The 9,657-nt window shown below is 35.8% G+C and overlaps 1 protein-coding gene and 1 pseudogene across 2 annotated transcripts in view; one reads left to right on the forward strand and one right to left on the reverse strand.

Moving 5' to 3' along the window:
• The window catches only part of THOC2 (THO complex subunit 2), a 110,286-nt gene extending 103,791 nt beyond the window's left edge, over positions 1 to 6,495 (forward strand). For both annotated transcript variants that reach the window (XM_055120121.1, XM_055120122.1), the window contains one exon: positions 3,731 to 6,495. The gene's annotated coding sequence lies outside the window, so the exon portion shown is untranslated. The remainder of the gene's footprint in view (positions 1 to 3,730) is intronic.
• On the reverse strand, positions 1,128 to 9,054 carry LOC105942871 (tyrosine-protein kinase Fer-like; annotated as a pseudogene).
• Positions 9,055 to 9,657: the final 603 nt, after the last annotated feature.

A 9,657-nucleotide genomic window follows, 5' to 3' on the forward strand; every position in this document is an offset into this window, starting at 1 on the left:
GTGTATATTTCTTTTGTCACAGTTTAAATTCCCATAAATCTGGGAGTTTAACTGAGAACTTGCAGTTCTGTTCCACTGGTGTCTCAATTCTGTTTCATTGTTATCTGTATTCCAGTATCATGCTGTTTTGATTATTATAACTTTGTTGTACAATTCAAAGTTGAGACATACAATACTTTTTATCTTTTTTTCTTCTTAGAGTTGCTTTGGATATTTTGGGAAGTTTCATGGTTCCATAAAAATTTTAGGAGAGTTTGTTCCAGTTTTTTTAAGTATGTCATTGGAATTTACTGGATAGTGCATTAAATCTGTGTAATGCTTTGTAGTTCAACTAACTTTTAAGGTTCCTTTTATAAATAAGATTCTGTGTTAAAACAGACTTGATCTCAGGCTTTGAGAAGCTTAGGCGTCTTAGACTTTAATTTCAAACAACATTAGCAATGAGCTCTTTTCTTTCAATCTGTATCTGTAATACAGAGTATTTCTGTTCTAATCCTTCTTTCCAACAAGACTTGATAATATTTTTTAAGGTTGTCTCAATTCCAGTCTCAAAGGTATACTCTAACTTAGACTAAGTGTTACAAATTCTCAAGCTTTGCGCAGAATCTACCTTGTTAGATGTGCTTTCTTGGCCTCATAGAATATTTTGCATTAACAATTGGTTATCATTAGAAATCAGAAATTCACTATCTAGATTTCATTTTGCTAGAAGAACCGACATGTCTGGTAACATATTTTGAGTTTTATGTGACAGTAGTGAGCTAGAATTGTCTAGGCGCAGTATTCCTTTTTTTTTTCTTTTTGGGTCGTACCTAGCAATGCTCAGGGGTTACTTCTGGGTCATGCACTCAGGAATTACTCTTGGTGGTGCTTGGGGGACCATATGGGGATGCTGGGAATCGAACCCAGGTTGGTCGTGTGCAAGGCAAACGCCCTACCTGCTGTGCTATCACTCCAGCCCCAAGTGCAATATTCCTTAAGTAGAAAGTAGGTCTGTTTTTGCTAGTCTTAATTTATTCTTAGCTTACTTTACATTAACCTGTACCAACAGTCAGTTTCTAAAATTACTTTTCTGAGTCTTTTGTCTTTAGTACATACTTGGAAACATCTCTCAAGTGTTTCAGGAATGTGTTGCCTTTATGAGGCTTATTTTTAGATTCTGGACATATTTAGTGGATAGAAAGAGTTTAAGTTCCTTTTTTATTGTTTTTGAGCCACACGTAGATTTGCCTAGGGATCACTCCTGGCATTGCTCAGAGTGCCCATATGTGGGGTTCTGGGAATCGACCTGGGTCATTCGTGTGCAAGGCAAATGCCCTATGTACTACTCATGTGTTTAAGGTTCTTTTCCCCAGTAATTTCACCCTGTGTGTGTATTTGATAGGGTTAGCACCAGGGCTTGCTTGCAAAGTCTTAATCATTGATTCCTAGTACATATGAGTATGCTATATATTTCTTTCCTTGTGATTTTGTTGAATGCAGTAATTGCATCCCTTCCTTCTACTCAAAAAACTATGATTTTGTTTTAATTCTACTTGAAGGGCTATTATGAAAGCCGGTAGTGCTTAGGGCTTACTCCTGGTGCTCTGCACTCAGAAATTAGTTCTGTGGGTGCTTGGGGTACCATAGAGGTTCCCAGGTATGTTTACATGCAAGACAAGCACACTATCTGCTGTACTCTTGCTCCAGCCCTATTTTGTAAGTATTGATAATTTCAAGTATTATCTCTTGGAATAGAGAAATAGCATTGACCATTATTTTCTTTTCAATTAAAATATTTGATTATAGTATGTGCTTAATAAATGCCTTTGTTACAACTTATTTATTGATGGTAGCATTATTATTCTATAATTTTTATCTACATTAATTTTAAAACATTCAGAATTTTTTAGGAGATTGAAATGATATACACAAGCCTTTCTATCTCCATTATCAACCTTTACACACTTTAAAGGACAATAAATTTTTTGTTCCTTTCTTGCACTGAAGATTGACCAAATGTTCATTGAAATGTTTTTTGTAAGTTAGCTCATAAGCACGCACTCTCAAGAAGGCTCCTGTGTCACAGTAACTACTGAGTGTGACTGTCACATACACATTTTTCCACCCTTTATGCAACTACAATTCTGGTACAACAAATTCCAGTTTTAAATCTGTGTTGTAGTTATCAACAAGGACTGTGCTTGCTGTAATAAGAATTTTTAAGCAACAGCATGAGGATAATTATAGTAAAGTGGAATTAGAATGATTATCCCTTCATTTTTCTTTTTACAACTTCATCCTCAAATAATTGTTTAACAATCAACCTCATCCATATATGCCTTTCTACATGGTTTGTGATGGTGATTACGGTGGTGATAGGGGCAATTTTGTATATGTGTGTGTGTTTGTAAGGGTAGCTGAGAGGGTGGGAGAACAGAAAGAGAACACTGAGCTCATAAAATCTTAACATCTTTAGGCATTGTCAAAACAAAGGGAACTAAATTCTGGAATGCCTCTTCTGATATAAAGATACTTAACCAAAATAATCTATTGTTAATTTTGTGCTTTATAATTTTTAATTTCATAAGTTTTAATTTCACTTAAGGTTTGATCATCAGTTGTGGCGTTTTATGAGGGATTTATTGAACTATTAGTAAATTCTTATGACATCTATGGTGAACTGACATAAAATTTGAGTATGTGTGTTCAGAAAGGCATATCTCTTTAGTTATGTTTTCACCTTCTCTACTTTAATAACCAGGCTTACCTGTCCTTCAGACCATCCTGTTTCTTCAAACTTGTGTCTTGTCACAACTTTCTATAAAATAACATATAAAATCTGCTTTTACAGAGAGGTTGATCTTTGAGGGCTTTCCATGTATAGTTTTCAAATTTCCTCACAAGTTAGGAGAGCATAATGGAACATAGCAGAATTGACAAGCATACCAATGCAGCTGGGTTCTATTTCTGGCAAGAAAAAGGAAGGGGGAAAACCCAAGACGTCTAGATAATTCTCAATAGAACGTGAATGTAATCTTGTTTCAATGAGACGTAGAAGGCGACCTTTGTTGGGTTTTATGTCCTGCAAACATGTTATTGTCAGTATAGTTTATAGATTCAATAGAGTAGGTATCTAGGGCACAAGAAAGCCAACTCTGAACCAAACTGAAGGATTGTTTTTTAAATATCTGAGAAACATCACTCTGAGTTGTGAAAAAGGATCTGTAAGCCTTTATATTTAGAGCCTATTATTTACAATGGTTAAAATGGCATGCACAATTTTTAAGAAGTAAAAAAGTGCATTTTTTGTTGGTGGGCCACACCTGGTGGTATTCAGGACTTACTCCTGGCTCCGCCTCAGGGGTTGCTTCCTGGCCATGCTTGGGACCATATGTGGTGCCAGGAATCAAATAGGATTGACTGCAAAAATAGCACATAGTCTTAAAAGTAAAATGTTCAAAAAATGTTATGGTTGTCAATGTATATTTTGATTGTTAATGATTAGAAAAGACTACTCTTCTGAAAGAGTCCTAAACACTTAAGTTTCACACAGTTTCATCACTATGTGACTTTATTCTTGGTGGTAGCTAGCTTCTTCTGAAGTTCATTGAACTTGGGGGTGGTTTTCAGTTTGTGATTCAACACTTCAGCATTATTTAATTTTATAAATACACTCGACACTGCTGAAAGACTGACATCCACTGTCCTCTTTCCACTTGCTCTTGTGCTTGCTGATTTGTCATTCCAGGGTATGGACAGATCCCTAAGCTGAAGGTCCCCCAGAGGAGGATGTCAAAGCTCCATGCGTCATTCTAAGAACGATATCTCCCATAATTAAGAGCTTCTGGTGCTGTCCATTTAATGGGAATCTGCTTTAAGTCAGAAGATGAATATACACCACCATCCTCTTGACGAGACATTCCAAAGTCATGATTTTCAGAACATTATTTTCACCTCCAGGCAGTTTCTTGCAGCAAGGCCCTTGTGTGTACAATTTTTACTCAAGATACGCCATCCAGAAGCAGCATCTAATGAAAATTTCATTGTTTTTAGTTCATCCTTCTTAACGAGAAAAGGAGAGAAAATTGCTTCCTGGAACCAGTTCCTTAATGATGTAGATAGGCTGTATTTGTGTTTGAACTCTTATAAGTTTGACAATATTGGTATGATTGAATTGTTTAAGGATTTTTAGCTTCTTGTAAAAATTTTAATTTCAGTTCCTAGGAAAGATCACCTTTGCCAGTTTTAACGGCAACAGAAGTTTTATCCTTTGATGGCTCTTAATATCGTCAAAATTTCCATTCCCAACAGTTTTCCTGATGTGAAGTCTTCATGATTGAGAACCCATTTCTTAATTCTATTTATGGATATTCGGGTACTATGATGATCTCCATTGGAACATAATCTTTTTTTTCGATTTAAAAAAAAGAAAATTTATGCACAAATTTGCCATTTTAAAATGGTTTTTTTTTGTATATTATGCTGTACTCATCACCACAGTCTGATTCCAGAAAATTTTATCGCTGAAAAGAGATTCCACAGCAATTAGCAGTTATTCCCAATTCACAATTCCCCCAGCTCCTGGAAATAAATAATGTATTTTCTGTCTATGAATTTGCCTGTTTTGGACATTTCATAATAATGGAATCATGCAATATGTGATCTTTAGTGTCTGACTTCTTTAACATCATGTTTTCAAGATTCATCTATGTTATAGCATGTATCAGAACTTTCTTTTTATAACTGAATAATACTCCATTGTATGACTGTGTATCACGTTTTGTTTATCCATTCATTAGTGATGGAAGGAACTTTCAAGTATTGAAATTGTAAGTTCAACGTTAGTGTACCCACAGTTAAAATTGGTAATGTCAAGATTATCAATGGTGTGTGTGAACAGAATGTTATATAGAAATGATATGTAAATTATTTGTCAGCATTTCATGAAAGTGTGATGATTTTCTAAGGCCCTTGTAGCTTTGATTTTATGAAATATGTGAATGTAGTATTTTCATCAATAAAGTTTAATGCATTAAGCATTAGTTTAAAATTTGAGAACAATATTAGGCAGATAAACTTATTTGCCACATGTTGTAATGGTTATGTTTTGAAATTATTTCAATATGCAGTATTTGAAAAATGTCAATACATAAAGGAAAGGAAATAAGTATAATTAAGTCAATATATTTTTAAAGCAATTTTTATAATTTAGCAGACATTACATCTTAATATGTCACTATTAAAACTGCATCCTTATGAAAAAATGTGATGTCATTTTTCTTTGTGGATCCTGTAAAATCAGTCTTTTCATTGCTATGTGTTGTTTACTTTAGAAAAGTAATTGCTTCCCCCTGTGAAATGTTTTGCTGACTTTTCTTTCATTCTCTATGCCCCTTTTCATTCCTACTCTCCTTTCTCATAATATATTCATTTTAAAAACTAATCATTTTGCCCATTTTAAAGATTCTAAGAATGGGCATTAAAGAATACGCAAACATTATATCTCTACTACTTAATTCAAGCCTTATTGACAGAGCTTGTTTTTTCTTTCTGATTATTTTCTTCCCTTTCCTTCCTGTTCATGTTTCTCCCTCTTCCCTCCCTTTTTTCTTCCTTCTCTCTCACGTTCCACCTTTTTTCCTTCACTTCTCCCTTTTTACTGCCTCTCCTCTACCTTCGCTCCTTTCTTCCTTATCTATCAATATAATCACTTTGTTTCTTTCAGGTGGGATTGGAATGAAAGTGCTCATCTGTGACAAGAAAGTTTTCCTGAGTAGATTTCAACGAATTATGAAGAGTCCATTTGCATCTCCTTAAATTATTCAGTTTTCTGCTTTTGCTCCATGCTGAAAACTTTAAAAATCTTGAGTTGTGCATTACTGTATTTTAAATTGTGCTTAGTTTTTTCATGTTTATTTTCAGTAAATGGCTGAAAGTGTTAATTATTCTATATTTTTAGCACAATGTGCTGCTTATAGTTATCCAACAAGCAAATAAGGTTACATGTATACATAATTTCATTTTAGGTTAACTAAATATTGCCTGGGTTTAGTTTTTGTTATCCCCAAATTTGAAGTGCTTCCTTTTTTGGTTTGAAAATAAATAATTACTGAACATTTTGAATTTACCTCATTAAAAATTCAGTTTCAATTTATTATTTGGCTTGTTTCAGTGTTCATCACTAAAAACAGTGGGAACAGTGTGTCTTATGGAATGCTTAGAAATCATTTATATAATACTACATATACAGCATTAAAAATTGTTTTAAAGACAAAAAGGTACCAGCACTCTCTTATCCCTTGCCCTTTTTTCTTGTAATTGTTAGACAAATGGGGGGTTGGTGGTGTCAAATGTTAATTGTGTTTTAATCCTACAGCTACAGAGCTTTGTATTGCTAAACTTTCATCTGGAAAAGTTTCACAGTGACATTTTTAAAAGAAAAATTTTTTTATCTACTGAATTCTACCAGTGTAACCTTCTTCTAAATAAACAGTAGTTTTCTCAATGATTGTATATCATTGTGTATATGTTGTTTATTAAAATTAACTTAGACATAGTTGTTCTTTTATCATTTGAAAAATTATTAAGACACCAAGATTTATAAAATTACTCATAATAGTTGTTTCAGGCGTACAGTATTCCAACACCAATCTCATCACCAGTATGACTTTCCCTTCTCCAACACCCTCAGTTTCTCTCCTTTCCCCCAGTCCTGCCCCCTTAACAGGCACTTAACTAATTAATTTTATACTGCTTGCTACAAGAAAACTTATAGGGAATGGCAAATAGAATGATCAGAAAATCAATAAAAGTCAATTTGTGATGATTGATTGCTATACAATTTTAACCTCTATAAATTAAAATCATTTGATACAATATCATGCCTACTTTCACTTAAATAAGTTTTCACCTCTGGGTATCAAATACTTTGTATTAACTATTATTTTATACTTGGGTCTCATGGCAATAATCATGGCTTCCCTGTCATTAGTAAAACTTTTAATTTGCTGATATATTTTGGAGTTTACATGAAATAAGTTAAGCGTACAACTGTAAAATTTAGTGAGAATTTAAAAAGGAAGAGTATTTAAAAAAATTAAGGAGAAAATGTGAATAGGTCTATTAAAGTACAAAGTGTTTCAGGCTGGAGAAATAGTTCATAGGGTGTTTGCCTTCAGTGCAGCCGACCTGAGTTCGACCCCCAGTACTGTAAATGGTCCCTGAGCCCACCAAGAGTGATTCTAAGCTCAGATCCAGGATTCAGCCCCGAGAATTGTGTGGCCCAAAAGTCAAACGGGGGAAAAATGTGTTTTATCCTAAGAAGGGAATTTTTTAAAACAATCACTTTAAGATGGGCCTTTACAAAGATGTTTACAAAGGTTACAGTCACACAGTGTTCCAACACCCATCCCCCCATCAGTCTACATTTCCCAACACCAATGTCACCAGTTTCCCTCCCATCACCATCTCCCACTCCCCAGCATGCCTCTATGGCAGGCGCTTTACTTCTCTCTCCCTCTCCCACTTCCCTTTTTCTCCTCACCACCTTCCTTTTGGGCATTGTGGTTTGCAATGCAGATACTGAAGTAATACTGCTTTACCTACTTTGAACATTCAATTCTTGTTCAGTATGATAATTTCCAGCTATTGTCATGTCATACTGGTCTCTTCTCTATCTTACCTACTCTCTGCCCCACACACCCTTGTAGTTAATTCCAGCCATTGACTAGTCGTCCTAGTCCCATTTTCCCCTGTCTGTGAATATTAGTTTATGTGTGTGTGTGTGTGTGTATATATATATATATATATATATATATATATATATATGTTTGGATAGATAGATACGCTGGAGCGGTAGCACAGCGGGTAGGGTGTTTGCCTAGCATGCAGCCCACCCAGATTCGATTCTTCCGCCCCTCTCGGAGAGCCTGGAAAGCTACCAAGAATATCTCACCCTCACCTCACAGATCCTGGCAAGCTACCCATGGCCTATTCGATATGCCAAAAACAGTAACAAGTCTTACAATGGAGACGTTACTGGTGCCCGCTCGAGCAAATCGATGAGTTACAGGATGACAGTGATAGAGTGATATATATATATGTAAAAATATATAAAGAATTGGTTTAATATTTAAAGAAATAGATACTTCCGAAGTGCTAATACAGACAAGATTGCAAAAACAATCTCAAAAGAGTGATAAGACATAGAACTATCAATGAGATGTGAATTCATTGAAAATGTATAAGTTCTTTAGCAAGCTAGAAGTATACATTAATCTAGTAGAGGGCAACACGAGCACCATGAGTGACTGTCATACTTAATGTCATGAGCTGAGAAGCTTGTCCTGTTCTTTCAAGAAGCTTCTTTGATGCTTCATATTAAACTAGTTTCAAAGCGATAAATTCCCTAAGCTGTTGCTTATTGTCTCTGAAATGTGTCATTCCTTTAAATCTGAATGATAATCTAGCTGGATGAATATTCTTGATTTGATGTTCTTTTCATCGAATTTTTGTATGATAGCTCTCTATACTGCTTGGAGAGTGTTCTACTTTGAATCTTAAAGACTTTCCTTTTAATGTAAGTTCCTTACTGATCTTTCTCTGGGGTATTTGTAATTTTGAGTGCAGTGTATCAAGGAATTTTCCTAGTTGAGGCTCTTTGCTGGGACCCTTTGGGCCTCTTGAATCTTGATACCTATAATCCTAAGTTATAGGAAATTCCACCTCTATGATATTTCAAATTATTGTCTCATCAAATTTTCCTTCCTGTTCTTCAGGGACTGATGATTCTTATATTGTCCTGGATTTATCCCATAGTTTTGTGGTGTGCTGTTCATTTCTTTTCAGACTTTCTCCCATCTTCTGTTGTTTGCTTGAGATCTCTTCCATCTCATCCTTGAACTCCTTGATCTTTGCTCGGCTGCTGTTACTCTGTTCAGAGCTTCTATTGAATTTCTTTTTAATGTACCTACCTTGTTCTTCATTTCTGTAGTTTTCTCATTTTAGCACTTACACTTTGTTCTGCACTGTTGGCTTTTCTGACGACCTGTGCCATCGTTTCTTTGAGCTCATTAAACGTTCTCACAATAGTGTCACTAAAGTCATGGCCTGAGGATTTCCTGAGCTGGCTCTGCTGGTTAAACACTCTGTTCTTGTCTTATCTCAGTGAACTTGGTGGGCATCTTCCCTTCCTCTCCATTGTGTTGGCGGCGCTCTTACTGTGCTTTGTGAAATTTGGAGGAACTGTCATGGTTATGTGGTCATGCACTTTAGTAGCTATGGAGCTGGACCTGTAGGCCCTGTTTGGGTATGGAGTACAGAGGTTCAGAACCTGTGGAGCTGTGCCCATTCATATGGCAGAGTTCGGATTGTGGAAGCTGTTGGCACTCTCATTTCTTAGTCCATGGGCCACATGGTTTTCAAATGTTTCATCACTGTATCACTGTAATCCCGTTGCTCATCGATTTGCTCAAGCGGGCGCCAAGAACGTCTCCATTGTGAGACTTGTTACTGTTTTTGGCATATTGAGTACGCCACAGGTAGCTTGCCAGGCTCTGCCGTGTGAGAGGGATACTCTCGGTAGCTTGCTGGGCTCCTCAAGAGGGACAGGAATCGAACCAGGGTTAGCCGTGTGCAAGGCCAACGCCCTACCCACTGTGCTATATATAATAAGAA

The sequence above is a fragment of the Sorex araneus genome, chromosome X (assembly GCF_027595985.1).
Source record: "Sorex araneus isolate mSorAra2 chromosome X, mSorAra2.pri, whole genome shotgun sequence".
In the NCBI taxonomy this organism is placed as follows: domain Eukaryota; kingdom Metazoa; phylum Chordata; class Mammalia; order Eulipotyphla; family Soricidae; genus Sorex; species Sorex araneus.